At 42.1% G+C, this 25,919-nt stretch overlaps 1 protein-coding gene across 2 annotated transcripts in view; it reads left to right on the top strand.

Annotated features, from left to right (window-relative positions):
* The window catches only part of LOC101601471 (cyclase associated actin cytoskeleton regulatory protein 2), a 314,827-nt gene that overhangs the window by 175,165 nt on the left and 113,743 nt on the right, over positions 1 to 25,919 (top strand). The gene's annotated exons all lie outside the window — the stretch shown is intronic.

Raw genomic sequence — 25,919 nt, 5'->3', positions numbered from 1 at the left:
GTGAAAAATGAATAGACTGGCTCAATTCATGCAAATAGATAGTCCTAAACTCACTGAGATGCCTGCCTTCCACGAAAATCATTTGTGAATTAGTTGTGGGAAACTCGGAAGTCATTTTCCCAGGAGCGCATGTAAGCCACTGTGGGGTTCCCGTGCTGTGCTCCACATGTCTGTACAGATGGCCACCACGCAGAGCCTGGGTGCTAAGCGCGGAGGCTGGGAGACTCGGAGATTTTTATAGCAAGTAGCAATCCAACAGGGTTAATTTGAAGTGTCCTAAATGTAGTATTTAAAAAAAAAAAAAAAACCTGAGACTTAACTTTGTATGTCTGGGTTTTTTTAAGCTTTTCATAAAACATTTTTATTTTTACAAAAGTATTGGTCTGGGACAGATAATCACAAAGAAAAATGTCATGGTAAGTTTCTAAGAAGCACTTATATGATGCAAAACATTAGAAAAAATCCTATCACTGTGCTTTTACTTGAAGAAGTAGGAAAACAATAACCTTAAATGAACACAGTCATTTATTTTGAGTGTTGGCACATGGGGGATGTGTGTTTAATTTAAAAAGGAAAGAGGGGCTGGCGTGATGGCTCAGCACTTAAGGCCTGCAAAGCCTAAGGACCCAGCTTTGATTCCACAGGACCCACGTAAGCCAGATACACAAGGTGATGCATGTGTCTGGAGTTCGTTTGCAGTGGCTGAAAGCCCTGTTGCACCCATTCCTCCTTCCTCTCTCTCTCTCTCTCTCTCTCTCTCTCTCTCTCTCTCTCTCAAATAGATGAATTTAAAAATAAAGGCATAGAAACAGGAGTGCCTATATAGATTCTGCATACTTTCTGCTGTAAGGGAGATTGATCCCTTTCTACTTTCACTACCAAATATGATTCTTTTCTTTATACGAATGTATAGTTTCATGCCTGTAATGCCTAGCAACCATTGTAAGGGCAACCTGGAATTAACAAGCAGGGCAGAAAGGACAAGGAAAGAGATGCTCTGAGGGAAACTGAGGAGGAATTAAAATAAGAGCAGGTAGGAGGGAATCTTCGAATTATTGTATTGCCTGAAAGGGAGCTTACCGAGAAACTAACAGCTGTGGGGACCGAGCAGTGTCCATAACCCAGCCTGCACCACGTGGCACCAGAGTGCCTGAGTGTTGGGGCACTGGGGGTGGGGCTAGGGGATCAGTGTTCAGCAAGGACATCCCAGGTTGATGATGGACACACAGCTGGTAAGTAAACAACATCTGACTCCTAGCTACGTTTCATAGCCACTGGCAATCAACTTCACCTCCCTGTCTGTGTTCCTTTTACATATTAGGAAGGCAGGTGATTGCAAGGGGTGAGAAAGGGTCTGGCCCTTGTTACGGGCCTGTGGTGCGTGTATCCTGTACGCATACACACTGGGTCTGTAGGGCACTGCATATCATCACTGACACTTGACCCTTAGAAGGAGGAACCCTTTAAATAGGCACTGTGGTAGTTTGAATTTATGTCCCCCTATTGACTCAAATGTTTTATGAAAGCTTGTAACTTAGATTTCTAGCCTCCTGGATGGAAGAGGTGTCACTGAGGGCAGATCCTAGGGTCCAGCCCCAAGGTGTTACTGAGGGCGGATCGGTTTCCAGCCTAAAGGAATGCAGAGCCTGAGCTCGGCCGGGGCTGCCCGGAGGGTGCTTGCCTGTGGTGCTGCTGGCCGTGTTTCTGTCTGCATGGATTTGGTATGGGGGCCAGCTGCTTCTGCCATTATGAACATCCCCTGGATCTATAAGCCTGAAATCGATCCCTTCCTTCCATAAATTGTGTCTGGTCTGGAGGTTCATCCCAGCAACATGAAGCTCACTAAAACAGGTACCATCCATGATAAAGAAACCCAAGCCTCAGAAAGATCCAGAACTTGCTATGACCATGCATCCCGGGCCTTTGTGAATGTCAGCTTACCACTGTACTTGGGCCCCAGCTTGCATTCCTATACCTTCCACCGCTAGGTACCAAGCAGCCTCTGTCGTAATAAAGGCCCTTCCTTTCTCTGTAAATAACCCAGGCTGAGTCCCTCATGGCCTAATTTCTACCTGGGGACACAGTCATAGGTACCTGTATGCAAAGTCGGACAGGAATATGGCTCCAATAATACAATAGGGCGGCTTTCCTGCGAGGTCTTAAAGAAGGCAAACGTCCTTTCCTCACACAGACCCAAGAGTTATCAAACATGAAGGCACTGCTAGACTCCTAAGGCAAAAGCTTTCGTTTAAACACATTGATGCAGTATTTTGAGTCCTTAAGTGTTATAAAACCAAGTGAGAGAATTTGGGAAGGGGCCCACAACACAGTGATTGAATTTGGAAACGAAGTTAATTTAGGAGAGTTGTTTTGTTCTAGAATACAAACCCCTGGCAGTAGTCACGCCTGTCAGAAAAACGAATGGATGTATACATAACAGTGGTGCGCAATTTCTTTTGTTGTTCCCATACCCTGAGAAATATTCTGTTTTAACCTTTTCAAATCTTTGGGTTTTTTTAAGTATAAGCATAAATAGCAATAATTTATAATAATAATATATCATGGCAATATATTATAATGTATATTATATAATAATATGAAATAGCAATAATTTATAATAATAATCAAGTAATTAGGAGAGTTGTGTGTTGGGCTTTTTAAATTACAGAGATTGGTTTATGTTGAGGTTTTGCAGGCTCTTCTGAACAGATTGTTCTTAATCTGCTTATTTTACTGAAATTATATGTTTTAGACCTCTTTCCACATCTATAAATGGATGTAAAAGCCATTGTTATGTTTGTCATGACTATATAACTTTTGTTGCATGGTTACTCCATAAGCTGATTTAAACAGTCATAAGTGTGTATAGGGACAGTAATGCATGTAAAAGAATACAAGACCCAGTTAGGGTGAGGCAGGCAAACCAACACCCAACCCATATGAGGCAGGAAGCCCCCTACATTACATACCTCTAGCTTCTTGCTAACCTCACCCAGGTCCTGTCCCTGCGAGGTGAGCATCTAGTATATTCTTAATCATTTAAAATTGAGTGACACCTACAAAGCACTCTTCCAGATACAAAATGGCCTAGATTTCCATGACCTCACAGTGCCTGGCACTACCTACACAAGACCATCATAACAGGAGGAAAAGATGATGACATCAAAAGAAAAGAGAGCCTGACTGAGAGATGAAGGTGATATGGCAGAGAGTGCAGAAATGGGGATGGGAGGGAAGTATCATAGTTTATTGTCTATAATTGTGGAAGTCCTCAATAATAAAAAAATTTTAAGAAAATAAAATAACTGGAGGGACATTTGACTAAATTGCACTTACTTTCTTGAAAAGTCCTACAATTGTAAATAATAACCCATGTCAAGGGCTCCTAACTACTTGTTGCCAAATCTCCTATGCCCCACATATTGCTGTACTGCTCTATGCTCTCAGTGACTGAAAGTGCTGAAGAATGCTTGCTGATAAGTAAGCATTAGGAAAACAAGCATTTTCAGAAAACAATGCATGGTTTGAATACGCATTAATATTCATGACATTGGATGCTGAAAATTACTTTACCCTATGCTGGATGATGAAAAAATAAAAACAGCTCATAAAAAAACATCCTTGGGGGGGCTGGAGAGGTGGCTCAGTGGCTAAGGCATTTGTGTGCAAAGCCTAACAACCTGGCTTTGACTCCTGTATCCATGTCAAGCCAGATGCACAATGTGACACACACATCTAGCATTCATTTGTAGCAGCTAGAGACCCTGGCATGCCCGTTCTCTCTTTGTTTCTCTCTCTCTCCCTCCCTCCCTCCCTCTCTCTGCTTGCAGATAAATAAATAAAAATAAAATACTTTTAGAAAGATACAGTCAGAGGTGGAGAAATACACACCATACTTCAGAAAAGTGTGCCAGAGGAAAGAGAGAAGAGTGGCATCTAGGCTTTTTTGCACATGCCCTTGGGGTGTGGTGACTTGCCCAGGGGGAGGAGAGGCCTTGTGAAGTCTCGGGCTAGATCTCCTGCTCAGTTTTGGCCAGGTGATAGGGGGATGGGTAGGGAGCCCCGAGACTCTTAACAGTCAGGAGTTGGTAAAGTCATTTCTACAGTTTAAGACTTTATTTCAATATTCTACTTTGCATATATGCATATGATATTCCCCACTCCAGCTCCCTCTCCATGGTCCTGGGTTTCAACAACCCAGACATGCTAGGTGACAGACACAGATACAGGTAGACAGGATAGCTTACACCTTTTACAGCGAAAGGATTTTGTTTTTGTTTTGTATTATTTTGTTTTATTATTATTTTACTTTAGAGAGAGAGAGAGAGAGAGAGAGAGAGAGAGAGAGAATGGGTACACCAGGGCCTTTTAGCCGCTGTGAACAAAGCTGATGTGTGCGCCCCCTGTCTGGCTGTGTGGGACCTGGAGATTCAAACATGCCTTCTTAGGCTTCGCAGGCAAGCGCCTTAATGGCTAAGCCATCTCTCTAGCCCTATTTTGCTTTTTTTTTTTTTTTTTTTTTTGAGACAGGGTTATATTGTATAGCTTAAGCTAGCCTGTAACTTTGTAACTTACCATGTAACTTAGAATGGCCCGAAATTTGTAATCCTCCTGCCTCTGCCTTCCAAGCTGTGGTATTGCAGGTGTGTGCCACCACATCTGGCCCACCAAAAGTGTTTCTTTAATTTATTGTTGCCGGGCATGGTGGCACACACCTCTAATCCCAGCATTTGGGAGGCAGAGGTAGGAAGATCACCATTAGTTTGAGGCTACCCTGAGACTACATAGTGAATTCCAGGTCAGCCTGGACTAGAGTGAAACCCTACCTTGAAAAACCAAAAAATAAAAATTAAATTAAATTAAAATAAAAATATATATATATAATTTGACAATTTCAAAAAACAAATACTTTTAAAAATCATTCTTTTAGCTGGGCGTGGTGGTGCATGCCTTTAATCCCAGCACTCAGGAGGCAGAGGTAGGAGGATCACCGTGAGTTCAAGGCCACCCTGAGACTCCATAATGAATTACAGGTCAGCCTGGGCTAGAGTGAGACCCTACCTCGAAAAACCAAAGAAAAAAAAATCATTCTTTTGAGAAAAAAAAAAAAAAAGCTATTTATTTCTTTTAATTTTAGTCTATTCCACGTACCAAGAAGTTTTTTTTATTACCCTTTGGGGGTTGTATAGAACATGATTTTGGCAAGGTGGGCAGGGTTTTGAGGTCACCTGAACTTATACCAGAAACACAGTTGAGATGTGATATAAAAGATTGCAGTTGTGGAGGTAAAGAAGACATTTTTGCAGAAGTTGCTCAGTTAGTGTCAGACCATTTGCCAAGGCTCATGTAAATACTTTTGTGAGCTGCAAGTTACCAAGGCAACAGTCCCATTAATGAAGAATAAACCTCATTTATTATCAGTGTCTGAATGATTTTTTAAATAAAATGTACCTCCATCTACCCACTCATCTTTCCTTTGCAGATTGCACAAGTATTTAGCTCTATTCATTAAGTGTGCCTCCTTTCTTTGCCACTGAGAGTAAAGCTGAAGAAAAAAATTAGAAAATTATAAGGCAGTAAAATATTAATTTATAACAATTATCTAATATAAAATTATTGCCTTTTTGATATATGCTTTTGCAGAGGCAAAGCCAGTGATGGACTGTGACTTGTTGGTATTTAAACAGTCCAGAGTCTTTAAATTAACTCATCTTTATGATTTAATGGATTGTTGCCAACATATTATTTAAGTAAATGGAGTGTGACATTACTGCTTCCTTCCCTCCATGAGCTGTAAATTTAGACTTTTTTTTGGCACCCATAGATACCTCAAAACAATGACAGTGGCTGAGAGGCAGATTTTGTGGCATTGCTGTTGTTCTGAAGAGTTAGAGTAAGTTAAATAGATGGTGGTTGGGAGTGATTGAGTATGAAGTACTGGCGGGGGGTCATGGGGACATGGAAATCTTTTGCCCCAAAGAAATACTATATCAGTTACTTTGCTCACTGCCATGACAAAAGCACTTTAAGTCAGGATTTGTTTTGGCTCATGGTTTGAGGATAACAGTCCATCGTGGCTGCAGGAGTGAAGATAACTAATCACAATGTGTTCCCAGGAAGGAAGCATAAAGAAGTACATGTTGATATTCCTGGCTTTTGCACTTTTTACTCAGCTTAGGATCCCAGTCAATGGGACGGTGCTGCCCATGTTCAGAGTGGCTCTTTCCTCCTCAGTTAAACTTCTCTGGAAACACCTCCACACACATACCCTGGTGTGTGTCTCCTAGGTGACTCCAAATCCAGCGATACAGTGTTACAGCCAGCTTCCATGTTGCTGGGACAAGCATCCAACAAAACACAGTTTATGGGAGGAAGGGATTTATTTCAAGCTTATAGATCTGGGAAAAGTTCCATCAATGGGGAAGAAGCTGACTTCTTTTTACAGGTCTGAGCAAAGAGAAATCACCACCATCCAGCAAAACACCAAAAAACAGCAAGCACGAACCAGCAACAAACAGGACCCCAGAGCTCCAATCTGCTCTGTACACCTTTTGGCTGCAATTAGATCTTCTCCCAAACACCTTTGGGCTGGACCCCAGGATCCACCCCCAGTGACACCTCCTCCAATGATGTGGTTGGAGACCCAAGTTATAAGCTTAATAAAACACCTGAGTCTATGAGGGACATACATTCATATTCAAACCACTATACACAGCAAATGAAGATTAATCTTACAAGTACATCACCCTTTCATAAATGTATACATGCATTTCCCTTTTCATTCTGCTTTTGTGATTTGTTCAGTGACCAGATGAAAGAACTTACCTTTTCAACCATGACTGGACAAAGCCAGCAGTCCACTTGTGTTCAGGCTGGATGTTTGTTTTCTGCTTCATACAGAAAACACCTCATCACCTATTATTCACACACTATCATGTCTTGTTTCTCCTAATTAATACCCGAGGTAGTGCCTGGGCACATAGCAAGTACTCAAAACTATTTTTAATTGTGAAATTGAATAATAAGGTAATCTATTTTACTTAGTTATGTCCTTTTCTGATAAAAATTTAAAAATACAATGTAGTAAACTTGACAACTAATGTAGGAAGAACAGAGTAAAAACCACTCATAATCCCACTACCCAGAGAGAGCAGCTGTGGAGATCACGGCATATTTATTTCACAAGGACATTTTTCAAGATTTAAATAACCATTCCATAGTTCTGTTTTCTACTCAACAAGGAACATGCATGGCATGCCAATCACTGCAGGGACAGACATCTAGGTGATACATGAAGGTGCGGATGGAAGTGATGGGGCCAGACATAGACCTTCTCACGACAGTGATTTCAATGGTCAATCTGTTGTCTTAAGTCTTAGCTTCTGACCTTACTACTGGGGAAAAAAGGGCTTTGCCCTAAAAACAAGCTTTAGTGCAGACACACATGTCAGTGCTTTGCTGAGGGTAATTCCTTTTTTAATTTTAACCTCTTATTTATTAATTATGAACTTACAGTATGAACAAATCACGTGCTGATCATATTCCCTTCAGGTTATCCTCTTCTCCCCCTGTACCCCGTTGGCATTCTGAGTTCCTTGTTTGTGCCCTTTCCTGCTGGCACTGGGACCAGCAACGGCTCATCATGCAAAGGAGACAGAAGTCCATGGGAACCAAAAAAAGCATAACAAAGAAACATTCTGTCATTGTGCTTATTCTTGGCTGCGGCAGCATGAGGGGTCAATGAGGTATTGCTGTGTCCTCCTCCCATTCTCTCTAAGCACTTTCAAGGACCCCAGATTAACACAATATAATAATAATCACCAAAAAAGCAAAGTCTTATGTAGTAAAAGTGAAAAGCATCTTTAGAGAACTTTGTTATTTTTAATGACCCAACATCACAGTTGCTAAGTGACCCTCCCACCATGTCATAGTGTTGCCCTCCTTTCCACCAGTCCAGTGGACCTATGTGATATTCACAATGCCCCCCAGGTTGCTCACAGTGCACCCACACACATCATGAGGAATACCACCACCAAGAGGATTTAGCTATTAGCACGAATAATCCACAGTGTGGCCTGAAAAACAACATTTGTTTACTTCTTTTAAAGAAGTAGAAGAGGAGCTGGAGAGAGTATCAGTGAGTAAAGTGTTTGTCTCAGCAACTTGAGGACCTGAGTTCAATGTGTGGCCCCTGTACTGGAGTTACAGTGTGAGTAAGTATGCACCTATAATCCCAGTCCTGGAGTAGCAGAGACAGGAGGATTCCTGGAGCACAATGGCCAGCCAGTCTAGTCTAATGAGACCCTGTCCCAAAAAGGTAGACAGTGTTTCTGAGGATAACATGTGAGGCTATCTTCTAGTCTCCACATGCACACATGTATACACACATACACACACACACGTGCACGTGTGCACATGGAAGAAAGGTATCTAGAGATGTTGCTGAATTCGTAGAGGATCTGCTGAGTCTTCACAAAGTCCTTGATTAAATCCCCAGTACCACATAAATCAAGTATGGTGGTATATGCCTATAATCTCAGCACTTGGGAGGTGGAGGCAAGAGGATCAGAAGTTCAAGGTTTTCCTCGGCTATATAGAAAGCTGGAGGCCAGTCTAGTATACATGAGACTGTGCCCCCCAACACAAAAAACTAAAGTATAAGGGGCAGATAGTTTAATTCTCTGGTCTGGTTGTTGGAAGGAAACAGGCATTCTACCTTGTCCATCAGTTTCTTATAAATGAACATCTGTCAGGTGGAACATCTCACAGTTCACACTCAGTTCAGATCCCAGCCATGCTGACCCATGTCCATGCCCATCTCCTCAGCAGTTCTTAAGCACCCAGCACGTTCTAGGCTGTAGGTGGGTTAGGACATTGGAGCAGACGACACTCAGAAACATGACAGAAGAAGACAGGGCCACACCATGCAGGGTGAGAAGTGCTGTGGCATCTTGGAGAACAGGGTCCGATAGGAGCTGCTTCCCACCTGGCCATTTTTGATTCAGTGTATCACCCAGGGGTCAAAAACAAAAACCATTTCTGATGCTTATAATGGACATAATCACCATCTGTTGTTTTTTGAACCCTCACCAATAAGTTGGATTCCAGATTTAGTTTTCTGTGAAGTAGGCCAGACCTCAGGTAGTAGGATTCTCATCAAGCATTAAAAAAGTAGAAGTTATCTAATGTACATAACAGCCCCATGCTGGGCTCAGTGAAGGAGACAGGGAAAACACAGAAGATGAAATCTCTACTCTGTAGGCTTCTGTTACTGAGGAAGCAGTGAAGATATGGTTCACACAATGTTACCCTTCATAGCAGTCAACTAGATTAAGAACAGGACAGAGAAGGAGTCCATAGAGCTGACTCACATTCTGCCCTTGTCTACCAGCGTTGGTAAGTTCACGAACCTACCGAGTTCTGGTGGCTTGGAAGGCCACTCCAGCTGGTGCCAAGCTGTGGCCCTGGTGTGGAGGAGGGTGTGACTAACTAAGGCTGTGAAAGCCAGGCAAAATTCTTGGCTTTATCCAAACCCTTTATAAGAAAGGAGAACCCTTGAAGTGCTTGTGAGAAAACCAGCATCCAGGCCCTCTGAGCATGGGAGGACATGAGGCATTCCTTTGTTTCATGGCCCACAGCTTGGGTTCCTAAAGACCATTAGCACATCTTCACTCGGGGCTTTTATTGTCTTTCTTTTCACCCTCCTATTGTACTCTCCCATTATGAGTCTGTCCTGTACTCAGCACATAGACAAAGTGCTTATACGCTGATCTTAGAAATACTCCTGAATAGTGAGAGCTCCCATAAATGGCTGAGCTCATGCCCATTTGTCTGCTTCTATTAGGCAAGCCCTGGTAATTGTGAAGTCACTCTCCCTGGTAATTTTCAAAAGAACACCGATCTGCCTCAGTTATATCCAGCGCTCATGGTCTGCGTTGGTCCCACTTGTGCTTGCCAAACTTCCCTGTTTTCTGTGCTTCAGGTCTCCGCCTTGGGAACTAAGAAGGAATCAGAGTTAGAAATTCTTGTCTGAACTTTGTTAGTGACTGGATGTATTAGTTACTTTCTTGTTGCTGTGAATAAATACCCAACCAACCAAAGCAACTTGAGGAAGGAAGAGACAGTTTTTACCTGCCTTTCAGTGGGGGAGTCTCACGGTGATAAAAGTGTGGTAGGTGCAGGGAGCCAGGTGTCAAAATAGCAGCCAAGAGGCAGAAGGTAAACAGGAAGGGAGGCTCAAGGTCCACTGGAGCAACCACTTCCTCAGCAAGGCTGCACCTAAAGGTTCCACAACCTCCCCAAACAGCACCACCAGCTGGGGAGCAAGTGTTCAAATACGTGAGCTAGGGAGGACATTTTGCATTCAAATCACAATACTGATTATTGATATTGGGCAAAACACCTTCATTTTTTTTCCCTAGGCCTTCACTCCTTTGCAAAGGTTAAGTAAAATGAACCCTTTTGGATGGGCTGAGTGTGTGGCTTCAAAGTAGATGCCCTCCAAGCTGTTTTGCCAACTCAGCCACTGATGAAAAGGAGATCCGTGGAAAAGACAAGGCATGTGAGATACCATCTAAGCCAGTAGTTTTTCTATGTGTGGTGTCCTGACTCAAAGCATGTGCTCCCTGGAGAACTTGCTGGAAATGCAGATCTTATTCAGAAGCTCTATCGGTGAGACCAAACACTAAGCGAGGGGTTAAAAACCCACCAGCTGATTCTGACGTGCACTCAAGATAGAGGAGCCCTGGCTTAAGCCTTTGCAAGGCTTGTAATCTGTCAACTCAGATGGCTTTCAGAATCTGTCTTTATGCAATCATTGCTTTTGTTCACGATGACAAAATTTGCTTTCAGCAAAATCATGAGAAGGTGAAATTGGTCTTTTGTATTTATATATTGCTTAGTATTATATATCACTTTCCCCTGCCCCAGTTTTTTTTTTTTTGTTTGTTTGCTTTGGCCTGGCATTCATCCATCAAATCCTTCCTTTCCTCTTCACTGGTTAACACTTAGGGAATGCCTCTGGGTAACGTGGAGGCCCCTGAGGAACAAATCTGAAAGTGTAGTGTCTCTAATCATGAGTGTAGGGCATTGGCAGGTGAGCTGACAGGCCTCTAGGGATCACATTGGCAATGATCTGCCCAGGACCTGCTCCTCACACTGAGCTTGTCCACGGGCTGGGATGTTAGAGAGTGCTTTCCCTTTACTTCTGGGTCTCAGAAGGAGGGCTCCCACACTTTCAGCAGGCTCCACAAGTGTCTTGAGTACAGACACCCCAGCGGGATGCTTTTCCACCTTCTAAGGCTCACCCTTCCTTTCCTCAGTTTATTTTGCCATCTGCAGGGTACTCTGCATCCTGTGGCTTTTACAACAAAACATTGCAAAGCTGTGATGGGTACTAAGAAATCAGTAGGGCTTCTCCAGGGCGCCAGCTCTCTCCCTCTTTCCCAAGAGGATTCAATGGAAATGCGTTATCTAGCTGGTGTCTGCTCAGCTGGCCCCCTGTATTTCTCTACACTGAGAAGTGGAATTCATCCTCCTGCTCTTCTCCCCATGACCCCAGAAAATACATTGCCTTGCAGCCTGCCTATCTGAAAACTCCACTTGCCAAAATGCTTGTTGATAGAGTTCAAATAAAATGTATGGCCTTGACTTTTACCAGAGGGGTCCCTCTCCTCTCTGCACATAGTACTCACTGGCAGATAAATGCTCTGTTCCCCACAGAGGTCACTGGGGCTCCCTCCCATAAAGGTCACCGAAGCCCTTGGTGCCCTATACACATGTGATGGACAAAGTCAGCAAAAATTCCTTGGCCATTTGTCATTCCTGAAAGCCCCTACGTTTGACTTTTTCTTTCACTATGTTTGAACAGCCTGCATGAGCCAAATTCTCTCCCTTCCAGTTACCAGACTCAGCAAGTTCGGCAAAATTGCCCCAAAATTGGACGCAATCTGGTGGAGGGGATTCACAGAGCTTTCCAGAAGGAAGAAACAAGAGGGTCCATATCTCAAGAGTTGGAGTGAAAGGACATATGAAGTGATGAGGTTCAAAATGAATGTTGTTTAATGTTTGCTAATTAGGGCCAGAGTTCCAGTGAACTCAGAGGACATGTCCTCAAATCCTCAGGCAGGGTTTTCTCCATAAGCAAAATGAAAGATCTGAACTGAGAGTGCGGTATCCAGCCATCCTCCACCCCAACCTCAGCCCTTGCTGTGGAGGAAAGGCCATTTGCAGGAAGCAACTAATTAATGAAATTGCCCATTGTCCCTAATCAAACCTTCCAGAAAATGCTCCATTAGCAACAGGGTCCATGTTGTTTCTAGGCAAAGAAAAAAACGGGCTAATGACGGTATGTTCATTGTGGGATGACTGCAAAAATATTGTTAATACCTCCTCTGAGCTGCCATTTCAACTGTCGAAGTCAGGCCTTCCTGAATCACTGTTCCCATGGCAACTGTAAGTCAGTTGACTGCAAGGCTGTCATAGAAGGGAATGGTGCCTGTCTATTATTGTTGCTGGGAGAAGTGCAGTTATTTCTGTTACATCCAATCTTTGCAAAGTTGCTTTACTCTGTTGTCATTAGAGACAGATGAAAGTCCTTCTGAAGCACTGAAAATATATGTTTTGTTATGGAAAAAAAAACTTCACACAGCTCAGACCTTCATATTCATAAGGACCTCCAGGACAGTGACATTAAAAAAACTCTATTCTTTCTGAAGAGAGATCGATATTTGAGGGAGTGTGTGTGCGTGTGTGTGTGTGCGTGTGTGTGTGTGTGTGCATGTTCATATGTGGAAGTGCAGGTGCACGCAGATGTTAGAGGACCACTTCAGCTGTAAATCCCTGCCTTCTCCCTTTTGGAGGCATGGCCTCTTCTTTTGTTGTTCAACACCATGTCCACCAGACTAGCTGGCTCACAAGCTGCCAGGTAATTCTGTCTCTCTTCCTCCTAGGGCTAGACAGTACAACACTGTCAAGCTTTAGCTGAATGTTGGGGGTCCCAACTCAGATACTCATGCTTGCATGCCAAAATCTTGATCCACTGAGCTCTCTGCTGCCTCTCCAGCCCCAAATATGAGAATTTTAGGCAACGTATTCCCAGCAGTCAGATGACCATGACAAAGAGAAGGGATGGCAGTATACTTCCAAATGGCTTTGAGAAAACATGCACTTATCTAAACATGCCCAAGGCTTACTATGTCATGTTAATGAGGAGTTTATTTAGTATCTTAACTATAAATGGCCTACAAATCTTGATTGGATTTCAAACATTTTCTTAGTGGAAGACAATTCTTAGGTGAGAAGTAATGAAAGCTAGAAAAAATATTAACGTATTCATTTCATTAAGTATTTTGGAATATTTGTCAGATGCCAAAATTGTAATGATGAGAGGAATGATAAAAAACAATTCACTCAGTTCACATAGGTTCCCTTTTAGTCCAGAAAATCATCTGGCACTGACCATGGGATGAAATTAACCTAATCTTCTTCCTGCTATTCTAGAGCTCTGCTGTAAGTAAGATTGGTTCTTACTTATCATACATACCAGGATGTCAGACCCAGGACAGAGGCAGAAACTGCCCCAAGCAGACATGCAGCTAACATGGAGCAAATTAAAGATGAAATTAGCAAATAAAAAAGAAAACAAACTCATGTCTGCAGAAAACAGAATCACCCTTTTCAGGGAGATTTCTTTCAGGGAAAGATTTTTTCCCTTCCCCCAAATGAGTAAAAAGCAAAACAAGTGGAGTTTAAAAGAAAAGAAAAAAACTCCTTGTGCTAGAGAAATGGTTTAGTAGTTAGGGCACTTGCCTGTGAAGCCTAGGGACCCAGGTTTGATTCCCAGAGCCTACATAAACCAGATGCACATGGTGGAACAATGTCTGGAGTTTGTTTTTTGCGGCCAGAGGCCCTGGCATGCCCATTCTCTTTCTTAAATAAATAAATATAAAACATTAAAATTCCATCGACTTAAAAAAATCTTTATAATAACTAAGCAAAAACTCCATAATTTAAAATAATATATGTCAGTAACTGGTGGCTAAGCTGTTTTGATTCCTAACTCTGTTTCCGTTTCTCCATACTTCAAAGAATGGCCTTAGATATAATGAAAAAAGAAAAAATATATATAAAAAAACAAGAAAAAAAAACATGCTCTCTGTTGTGATTTAAGTGTAAAATATTCCTCATAGGCTCGTGTGTTTCAGCACCTGGTCCTCAGCTAGTGGCTCTCTTTGGGGAAAGTTTTTGGAACCTTTTGAAGGTGGATTCTTCTTGGAGGAACTGCATCGGTATTAGGTAGACCTTGAGGTTTTCTAGCCCAGCTCCACTTCCTGCTTGCCCTCTGTTTGCTGGCTGTGCATGAATTGTGACAGTTTGTTTCCTCTTCCTGCTACCGCGCCTGCCTTGCCACAATGGACTGAACCCTTGGAACCCTGAACTGGAATAAACCCTTTCCTTCTTTAAGCTGATCCTTGTCAGGTTTTTAGTCTTACCAATGAGTTAAGTAATTAATAAAGGTTATTTTTCTCTGTGGTTGTGTAAGGTTGGTGTCTATGTTCTGAACTAGAACAGTGATCAAAACCTGAGGGTGGGGGGAGGCTGGAGAAATAGGTCAGCGGTTAAGGTGCTTGCCTATAAAACCAAACAGTCCAGGTTCAGGTCCCCAGCACCCATGTAAAGCCAGATCCACACTGGCACATGTGTCTAGAGTTCATTTGCAGTAGCTGAAGGCCCTGGAACATCCAGTCCCTCCCTCTCTCTCTCTCTCTCTCTCTCTCTCTCTGAGAGTGTGTGTGTGTGTGTGTGTGTGTGTGTGTGTGTGTGTGTGTTCTATTTCTCTCTCAGTGCAAATAAAAATAAATAAATAAACCTGAGGAGGGGGTGAAGAGATAGCCCAGCTATTAAAGACACTTGTTTGCAAAGTCTGCTGATCTGGGTTTAATTCCCCAGTACCTACATAAAGCCAGAGGCACAAAGTGGCACATGCATCTGGAATTTATTTGCAGTGACAAGAGACTCGGCGTGCCTATACACACCCTCTCTCTCTCTCTCTCTCTCTCTCTCTCTCTCTCTCTCTCTCTCTCTCTCTCTCTCTCTTTCTCTAATATATAAATAAATGAAAGATATTTTTAAGTCTAAAAATAACCTGAGTGGACCACTCCATCAGAATGACATATATTCCAAGCATGTGGAAGGAATCCTAGCTTAGATCATTGACCACATTCCTAAAATGAGCAGTGTTTAAAGACTGGACATCACCCCCACTGAGCACTTCCTTGCCCTGTCCCCTGTTCCCCTGTATATTACTTTCCTCATTGAAGTGAGCAAATATCTGAAAAGAAGCAATGTAAAGGAAGAAGGACTCATTTTGGCCTTCAGTTTGGGGTACAGTCCATCTTGGTGAGGAAGGCGTGGCCACTAGAGCTGCCTGCGGTTGAGGCAGCAGGAGAAGTGTATTGGTTCTCATCCCTGCAGACCACGAAGCGGAGAAGACACAGAGAGTGAGCATGCGCTACACAATGGAAACCCCAACAATCCTACTTCCTCCAGCTAAGCTGCACCTCCCCAGACAGCAGCACCAGCCAAGACCCAAGTGATCACACACACGAGCCTGTACACCCTCACCATAGCACATCTGTCCCTAGCAGAGGAGTTCTACCACGAAGCACTCCACACCAGACTACTGCTCAGACAGGAAAACGCGGATCTCCAGTATGGCCACAAGAGTCTCAAGACCCTCCTATGTTGTCTGAGAAAAATTTAAGTACCTGGACAGGATAGATCAAGAAAGAACACGATCAGGCCAGGCGTGGTGGTGCCCTTCTTTAATCCCAGCACTTGGGAGGCAGAGGTCAAAAAAATCACATGATGACTATAGACATTGCGTCAGAACTGTAATAGAGTGCAAAGCACACAGACATAGACTTACTCTCTGTGGGAGCTTTCCATTACTGTAAGAAAATACCTCAGATAATTAACTTAAGCTGAGGAGAGGTTTATCCTGGCTCATGGTTTTGTAGGTTTCAGTCCACAGTCCTTTGGCCCCATTGCCGTTGGTCCTGTGCTGAGAAAGCTCACAAGAGAGAGAAGTGCCTGGTAGAGGAAACTGTTCACCTCATGGCCAGGAACAAAAGGAAGAACTCAGAGACAGAAGGGATTGACATGCCACCATCCCCCTTCAAGGACACAACCCCAGTAACCTCAAGACCTCCCAGCCTCTCCCAATAGCATGTTTGGCAAGGTAGGAAGCCCTTGAACACATGCGCGGAGGTAAGACATCCCAGATCCAAACTGTAGTTTCCTTTTTTTTTTAATTAATTAGTTTTATATTCAGAAAATACAGTCAGTTTGGTACCATTATTAGGCTCATCTGTGACCTACCCCCTCCCCTTGGCCCCTCCTTGTTGAGGTATATGGGTCGTACATTGTGGAGTTAGCCCACACTTATGGGTAGGATAAGTATCTCTGCATATCATGACCCAACATGTAGCTCTCACATTCTTTCCACCCTCTCTTCCGCAAAATTTCCCTGAGCCATGTTGGGTTCACTTTTGGTCTGCTTTAGTGATGAGGTGTTGAGGGACTCTAGTTCTCTGGCTCTCTGATTTGGTAGGAGTTGAATTTTTTCTGTGTTGATCTCCTTCACCCTTGTGCTGGTACCCAGTTCACCAGGAACACAACACCCTTTCTTGTTTTGCCAATTTTTCTTAGTTTCAGCCAGGGCCCTTTTGAGATATGATGGGGTGGCTATCTCCTTAGAATCTGCATCTATCTTTAAAAGATAAGCAGATTCTCCAACGGAGAGTAAGTTAGCACCAGGACAAATAAAATAACCCTTACTTTTTTTATACAGAGTTTAATGAGTGTAGGCCCTCTTGTAGCCCACAATTGACGGTAGCTTGATAATGGAGAGTGGGCTTATGTTGGATATGGTTCTGACTTGTTTCCCAGCTCCAGCTATGGGTCCCGTACCACTGAGGGGATCAGCTGAATCAAGAGCAGATCTGTTGCACTTGTGTGGGCATCACAACAGGTTATTTGTTGCTAAGTGGGTTAGACCATGAGATGCTTGGACAGATATTGGTCATTTTCCCCCAGTGGCCCATGTAGCAGCTTCTGACACTAGACGTGCTGACTGTCTGGGGACTGACACTCTTCTAGCTTCCAGCCATGCCATTCCATTTTATGTGTCGACCACATAAGGTGTCTTTAGCAGTAGGGTCTTACCACTAACCTTTGGTGGGTCATCAAGTACTCAGACAGAAATCTATCTTTATTTTAGGAAATCTTGTAGGTCTCTCTGATCAAAAGCTCATTGTGGATGATAGACACATGCTGGTACTGGAAGTTCCAGGTCAGTGCCCACTAAGAAAAGGAAGAAAAAGATAACTAATATACAAGAGTTAGAGAGAAGAGAGAGAGAGGGAGAGTGGGGGAAAGAAGCTGTAGAAGACTAAGGTTAGTGTTCATCATTCCCTCTCCAGTGTCTTGTGGTTCAGGTGTTCCCTCTAAGGGCCTGGTGAAGGATCATCCATTTGGTCTCCATCTAGGAGGTAGACTTTTATGGTACCATTGCCATTTGGGTCTAGATTTGTGTTTCCCACCCTTCCCTTACCCTCCCCACCCATCCTATTGTCTAGTCCAAGAGATGCTTGCTGGGTATGTAAGGCAACTTGGGTAGATTCTGGTTAGGTACAGTAGATGAGTGAGACTATGTGGGGATCTTTTTTTCTGTGATTGGGTAAGTTCACTGAGAATGATCTGTTCCAGGTTCAACATTTTTCCCTAAATTTCATTGTGTCACTTTTTCTTACTGCTGTATAGAATTCCATTGTGTAGATACACCACATCTTAGTTATCCATTCTTCTAGGGATGGGCATCTGGGTTGATTCCAGCTCTTAGCTATTATAAATTGAGCTACTACAAACATGGTTGAGCAGAACTCTCTGGCCTGTGGTTTGAAGGTCTTAGGATAGATGCCCAGTAATGGAATAACTGGGTCTGTTGGTATCTCTATAGTCAGCTTTTTCAGGAGTCTCCATATTGCTTTCCAAAGTGGTTGTACCATCTTACATTCTCACCAACAGTGTATGAGTGTTCCCACTTCTCCACATTCTCACCAGCATTTATTTTCATTTGGTTTTTTAAATATTTTGGTTTATTTTTATTTAGTTGTTTGAGAGTCACAGACCCACAGAAAGAGACAGAGAGAGAGAGGGAGGGAGAGAGAATGGGCCCACCAGGGCTCCAGCCACTGCAAATGAACTCTAGGTGCGTGCACCCCCTTGTGCTTATGGTGAACATGAGTGCTTGGGAATCAAGCCTCGAACTGTGGTCCTTAGGCTTCACAGGCAAGCGCTTAACCGCTAAGCCATCTCCCCAGCACTCATTTGATTTTTTGATGTTTGCTATCCTTATTGGGGTAAGGTAGAATCTCACAGTTGTTTTAATTTGCATTTCCCTGATGATTAGGGATGATGAACATTTTCTTAAGTGTGTGTTTGCCATTGGTATTTCTTCCTCTGCTAACTGCCTGTTCAGCTCTTTGCCCCATTTTGTGAGTGGGGTGTTTGACTTTTTACTGTTTAGTTTTTTAGTTCTTTGTAGATTCTAGAGATTAGGCCTCTGTCAGTTGGATAACCCGCAAATATTTTCTCCCATTCTGTGGGTAATCTATTGGTTTTCCTTATTGTATGCTTGTCTGTAAAGAAACTCTTCAGCTTCATGTGATCCCATTGGTTGACTGACTGTTTAAGATCGTGAGCTACTGGGGTTTTGTTCAGGAAGTCTTTTTCCATTCCTATATCATGGAAAGTACTTCCTAAATTTTCTTCCAGTAGTAGTCGAGTTTCTGGTCTTATATTGAGGTCTTTGATCCATTTGGACTTGAGTGTAGTACATGGCGAAATGTGTGCATCAAGTTTCAGTTTCCTGCATATGGTTATCCAGTTTGTCCAGCTCCATTTGTTGAAGATGCTGTCTTTTTTTCAGCCTATATTGTTAGGACCTTTGTCAAATATCAAGTAGCTATAGTTGCTTGACCCAAAGTCCGGGTCTTCACGTCTATTCCATTGTTCTACACTCCTGTTTTTAATGCCAGTACCATGCTGTTTTTATTACTATGGCTTTGTAATATAGCTTTAGATCAGGTATGGTGATGCCTCCAGAGGTATTTCTTTTGCTGAGCATAAGTTTGGATATGCGAGGCCTTCTGCCTTTCCACATGAAATTTCAGATAATTTTTTCTATCTCTGTGAAGAACACTGTAGGGATTTTAATTGGAATTGCATTAAATTTATACATTGCCTTTGGTAGGATTGCCATCTTCACAGTGTTAATTCTGCCTATCAAGGAGCATGGGAGGTCTTTCCATTTTGTCAAGTCCTCCTCAATTTCTTTCTTGAGTGTTTTTATGTTTTCGTTGTATAGATCTTTCACTTCCTTGGTTAACGTTATTCCAAGTTGTGTTATTTTATTGCTGCTATTGAAAATGGGACCATGTCTCTTATTTCTTTCTCTGTATCTTTGTCATTTGCATATAGAAAGGCTACTGATTTTTGTGCATTGATTTTGTATCCTGTTACTTTGCTATAGGAGTTAATTGCCTTCAAAAGTTTTGGGATGGAGTCTCTCGGGTCTCTTACATATACAATCATGTCTTCAGTGAATAGAGCTAACTTAACTTCTTCCTTTCCAAATTGTATTCCTTTTATTTCCTTCTCCTGTCTTGTTCCTTGAGCTAGAACTTCCAGTACCATATTGAAAGGCAGAGGTGAGAGTGGACAACCCTGTCTTGTTCCTGATCTTAATGGGAATTCCTCCAGTCTCTCTCCATTAAGTATTATTTGGGCCTTAGGGGCTTTGTATGTTGCCTTTATTATGTTAAGATGTGAACCAACCATGCCAATTCTCTCCAATGTTTTGATCATGAAGTGATGTTGTACCTTGTCAAAGGCCTTTTCTGCATCTATCAAAATGATCATGTGGTTTTTATGTTTAACCTTGTTTATGTGGTGTATTACATTGACAGATTTCCATGTGTTGAACCACTCCTTTTGTTCCTCAGATGAATCCCACTTGGTCAAGGTAGATGATGCTTTTGATGTGTTGTTGGATTTGGTTTGCGAGGATTATGTTCAGGATCTTTGCATCTAAGTTCATCAGGGAAACAGGCCGGTAGTTTTCTTTTCTTGTGGCATCTCTGTCTGGTTTTGGAATTAGGGTGATACTAGCTTCATAAAAGGAGTTGGGTAGCTTTCCCTGATCTCCAGTTGTATGCCACAGTTTGAGGGAGATTGGTTTGAGTTCTTCCATGATGATTTCATAGAATTCAGATGAGAAGCCATCTGGACCTGGACTCTTCTTTTGGGGGAGGTTTTTTATTACTTTTTCAAACTCCATGAGTGTGATGGGTTCATTGAGGAGATTAATCTACTCTGAGTTTAGCTTTGATAGATGGTATGCGTCGAGGAATTTATCCCTCTCCTCCATGTTATCCAGTTTTGTGGAGTTGAGGCTTTTGAAATAAGTCCTGATGCTTCTCCCAATTTTACTTATGTCTGTTGTGATCTCTCCTTTTTCATTTTGAATTTTGTTAATTTGAAACTTCTCTTTTTTTTGCTTGATCAAATTGGCTAGGGGTTTGTCAATATTGTTTATTTTTTCAAAGAACCAACTCTTTGTTTTGTCAATTGTCTTAATTGTTTCCTTGGTTTCCAATTCATTAATTTCTGCTCTGATTTTAATTAGTTCTTTCCTTCTGGAGCTCTTTGGGTTGAATTATTCTTGCTTTTCCAGTGCCTTTAGGTGGATGGTTAGGTTATTGATTTGGGATCCCTCTGTCTTTTTATGAAGGCATTGAGTGCTATGATTTTTCTCGTGAGGACCGCCTTCATTGAGTCCCATAAGTTTTGGTATGATGTGTTCTCATTGTCATTCAATTCTAGAAATTTGCAATTTCATTTTTTATTTCATCCACTATCCATTTATTGTTTAAAATGTGCTGTTCAGTTTCCAGTTTCCGATGGGATTCTTGGTGGTTCTTTTGTTGTTGATTTCTAGCAATATAGCATTGTGATCTGATATCATGCAGGGAATTATGTCAGTCTTCCTAAATATATGGAGGAAGTCTTTGTAACCACGTATATGGTCTATTTTAGAGAATGTTCCATGGGCTACTGAGAAGAACATGTAGTCTGTGTATTTGGGATAGAAAGTTCTGTAGATGTCTGTTAGGTCTAATGATCTATGGTTTTGTTGAGCTCTCTTACTTCCCTGTTGAGTTTCTGTTTGGATGATCTGTCTATTACTGATCATGGTATATTGAAGTCCCCAGCTATGATGGTATTGGTGGTTATTTCTGTTTTATTGTCAAGTACGTTTTGTTTTATGAACTATGGTGCCCCTGTGTTTGGTGCATACAGATTTATGATTGTAATATCCTCTAGATGGATCGTTCCCTTGATAAGTAGAAGTGGTCTTTGTCTTTTTTGATTATTTTTTGGTTTGAAGTCTATTTTATCCGATATCAATATAGCTATGCCTGCTTGTTTCTTATTCCTGTCTGCTTGGAATATTGTTTTACACCCTTTCACCATGAGGAGGTATCTTTCTTTAGTGGTGAGGTGGGTTTCTGAAGACAGCTGATTGAAAGGTCTAATTTTTTGATCCAACCTGTTAGCTTGTGTCTCTTGATTGGTGAATTAAGGCCATTGATATTTAGGATAATGACTATGAGATTTGATTTGATCTGACATATTGTAATGGTATATGTGGGCTGGTGTTTTCATGGACTTTGAAGTTTTTTTGTGCCTACTCTGAGTTTGGTTATTGTGATCTGCTTCTTGTAGGCATTTGAGTTTGATTATTTGTTTCTTCTCTGCAGAGAATTTCCTGAAATTCTCTCTGTAGGTTTGGTTTTGTGTTCATATAATTGTAAAGCTGAGTTTTGTGATGGAAAGTTTTTCTTTCACCATCTATTATCAGGGATACTTTTGCTGGGTAGAGTAGTTTGGGTTGGAAGCCATAGGTTCTTAGACTTTGCAGTGTTTCATTCCAGGCCCTTCTAGCTTTCAGGGTTTTCTTTTAGAAGTCTGGAGTAATTCTGATGGGGTTACCTTTGAAAGTGTGCTGTTTTTCTCTAGCTGCTTTTAGGATTTTCTCTTTGGTGTCAACGTTTAGAGTCTTAATGACAATATGTCTTGGAGAGTTCTCCTATGGTCCAGTCTGTTTGGCATTCTGTTGGCTTGTTGTATCTTTATGGGCCTTTCTTTTAGAGACTGGGGAAGTTTTCTTCAATTATTTTGTTAAATAAGTTCTCCATGCCTTTGGTCTGATTTTCTTCTCCTTTTGTTATTCCAATGATCCTGATATTAGGATGTTTAAGTGTAGCCCACAATTCCCTCATGCTCTGTTCACAGAAACAAATTTACTGAAATTTTTGAACTCTCAAACTGTTTCTTCCTTCTTGTCTTCCAGATCAGAGTTTCTATCCTCCACATGGCTGACTCTATTCTTGAGAGCTTCTAGAGAATGTTGGACTTGTTCAATTAGGTTTGCATTTTCTACTACTTTTCTATGTATAATTTCCATACCTCTGTCAAGCTCCCTTTTCACATCATTTTCTGATTTTCTTGACGATTATGGAATTCATCCTTGCATTTCTTTAGGTCTTCATTTAGCATGGCCAGCTGATTTTTGAGGTCTTCTTTTTTTCATTCTCCCTCAAACCTCTTAACTGTGTTTGAACTCCTTCCATTTTTTTATCTATTAGGTCTAGGTTAGTGATGGCAGCATCCACTTGATTATTGGTCCTTTGTTGCTTTTCTGCAAGTTCTACCAGTAGCTTGGTCAAGGTTTCATTGCTGATTGTTTCATTTTGGTGTTCTGATCCTAATGACTGTTCTATGTTTGTTTGTTTTTTTTTAATTTGAGAGCGACAGACACAGAGAGAAAGACAGATAGAGGGAGAGAATGGGCGCGCCAGGGCTTCCAGCCTCTGCAAATGAACTCCAGACGCGTGTGCCCCCTTGTGCATCTGGCTAACGTGGGACCTGGGGAACCGAGCCTCAAACCGGGGTCCTTAGGCTTCACAGGCAAGCGCTTAACCGCTAAGCCATCTCTCCAGCCCTGTTCTATGTTTTGATTAGAGATGTTCATTGTAGGACTGGGTGATCTAACAGGATTTTCTTGCATTTGATTTTTCATGTTATTTCTTTTGCACTGAGGTCTGCCCATATCAGTGTATGGGCACGTAGCTGGGTGGATGAGCCTGGGCTCAAGCACAATGGGAATCTGAGGCAGCCTGTGGCAGTTGCCAAGCAGCCTGGGCTTTGGCTCTCACTTGCCAAAGCCACCTGACCTACTACCTGGCTTGGGCACCAATGTTACCTGATCTCTCAAGTGGTAATGCACCAAAGCTGCCTGCACTTGAGCTAGGAGGGACACTGAGGCACCAAACACTAAAGCAGCCCAAACTCTGGCATGGGAATACTGGGACCCAGAAGCAGTCTGTGCTCCCCCGCCACAGGACCATGGCGATGACCTGTGCGGCAGACAGGTAGAGGATGACACCTGAGCTGGCGCAAGAGACAGACACAGTCTGAGCTTTTATGGCAGTTGCTGTGGGCCTGGACTCACGGAATGTGTGTGGGCAGCAGGAGCAGTAAGTGAATGAGTGGGTAGAGCAATCTAAGCTTCCACACGCAGGGATTGATCAGTGCACTGGGCGCCGTGGTTATGGTGGCTACTTGGGGGGAGGGGTGTGCTACCCGCCTGCGAGGGAATCAGCAATTCCCTGTCTTCCCCCCTCTGTGCCCTCCCACTGGCAATCTATTGGAGATTGTCTCCCCTAAAAGACCCAGTGAACCCTTAATGTCTTGTCTTTCTTTCCCCGGGATCTGCAGTGCAGCTAGGCAGTTGGTATCTCTGCTGGAAGTGGAACTGTAGTTTTCTTAAAGGAAATGTAAAGAACAAGGACAAATTCCTCATAGTACCTAATAAAAATGTAATTTATACTCTAAGAACTTGACAAGAGTACAAAAGAAATTTTAAAAATACCTTTAAAGTTGAGGTGATAAGATCATGAGAATGAAATGAAAAGCAGAATTGAGGATCTAACAAGACAAGAACAAAAACCCTTAACGCAGAAATCATACACATGGGAAAACAATGTTATATGAGGCCTATTGAAATTTTATTTACTGTCGATAGAAAAGATTATTCACATGATCACAGATGAGGAAATTAAAAACAGAGAGAATCCAAATCCCATGAAGACATTCCAGTATTATACAATATGTGATGACAATTGGAGTCCCTGAGAGACTCTCACAAATGGAATGGAAGATTTGAAAGGCACAATAAAACTTCCCAGAAATGAAGGACCATATCTATTCTACAGAATATAATATAGAATATTCAAATGCAAATGTATCTTGGTTAAGCTATTAAACCTGAAGGGTAAAGAAGTAATTCTCCAGGTATCAAGCCAGGATAAACCCACTTTCTCCATGGGAGAAAAATTATCAAGCAGAGCTCAGATTTCATTATCACATCAGAGCAACACTCTCAGAAAATTGAAAGATGCTCCAGGATAGGATAACCACCCAAGATATTGTTGGGAGAGTGAAGATCACAGGGAGACATGCTAAGCCCTAAAACAATACAGCAACTCTGAGTTCTTGATTATAATATGGGTTCAGCCAGTAACTATGCATATCAAAGTATCTCAGAATTGAAGAAGCTGGGTTGAGAGGCACTAGATTTGTTTAAACATGAACTATTGCACACTGTGGGAATCAGTGTTCCAGGTAGAATACAAATGGCACAAATTGGGCAAAATAAAATTAAGCAGAAGAGCTGATGGCATCGCTCAGTGGCAGAGTACTTGCCTAGCTCGCACAAGATCCTACACCAGCATGCAAAGCACACAGTGCTAACTAGAAAATACAGAAGATAAGGGAAAAGATAAATAGTTAACACTCTCACATTTCCTGGCTAGCAGTCAACCAATAATGTGTAAAATATGCTCCTGAAATATAAACACATTCCTTCAATTTCTTAACATTTTATAATATACTTTTATGTCACAGTTAACTTTCTCATTTCTAGGATAAAATACCTGATAAAAATCAGCTTAAGGGTAGAAGGGTTGATGTTGGCTTACAGTTCCAGGTTACAGTCCAGGATGGAAGGGAAGGCCTGGCCACAGGCACTTGAAACAACTATGGATATTTGAAATTATTTTCCTTGATATACTTAATAAATTATAATTACCTAAGTATGAGTAGAGGGCAAGGAAAAGAGAATATATGTTTGAGGACATTCCCACCTGCACAATCCATTTTGGGGGTTGAGTGTACATGGGAACCCCTCTCTACCAGAGCCCCAATGACATTGAAAAATCTTTTCCAGACCCATCTTTTTTTAATTTAAATTGTTTTTTATTATTTATTTATTTGAGAGTGACAGACAGAGAAAGAGGGAGAGAGGGAATGGGTGCACCAGGGCTTCCAGCCACTGCAAACAAACTCCAGATACGTGCACCCCTTGTGCATCTGGATAACATGGGTCCTAGGGAATCTAGCCTCGGACCACCGGGGTCCTTAGGCTTCACAGGCAAGCACTTAACCGCTAAGCCATCTCTCCAGCCCTGAAGATGCTGTCTTAAAGGAGATGGCATTCCTAAAGACAACACCCCAAACTATCCTCCGACCTCATGCACACATGCACTTAGGTGTACATGGACTTCACATGTGCCCACACATGTGTTAACATGCATATACATGCATGCAGACCACAGATGCAAGATACACATGCATACTTGCTGTAACTCTATTACTTCAAGTTCATTGATCTTATGATGTTGTCTACTATGACTGTCATCCAATTAAAATCAAGGCACTGTTTTCCACATTAT

Source organism: Jaculus jaculus, chromosome 17 (assembly GCF_020740685.1).
Source record: "Jaculus jaculus isolate mJacJac1 chromosome 17, mJacJac1.mat.Y.cur, whole genome shotgun sequence".
Taxonomy (NCBI): Eukaryota; Metazoa; Chordata; class Mammalia; order Rodentia; family Dipodidae; genus Jaculus; species Jaculus jaculus.
The sequence above is the reverse complement of the archived record's forward strand: the minus strand, read 5'-3'. Positions and strand labels throughout refer to the sequence as shown.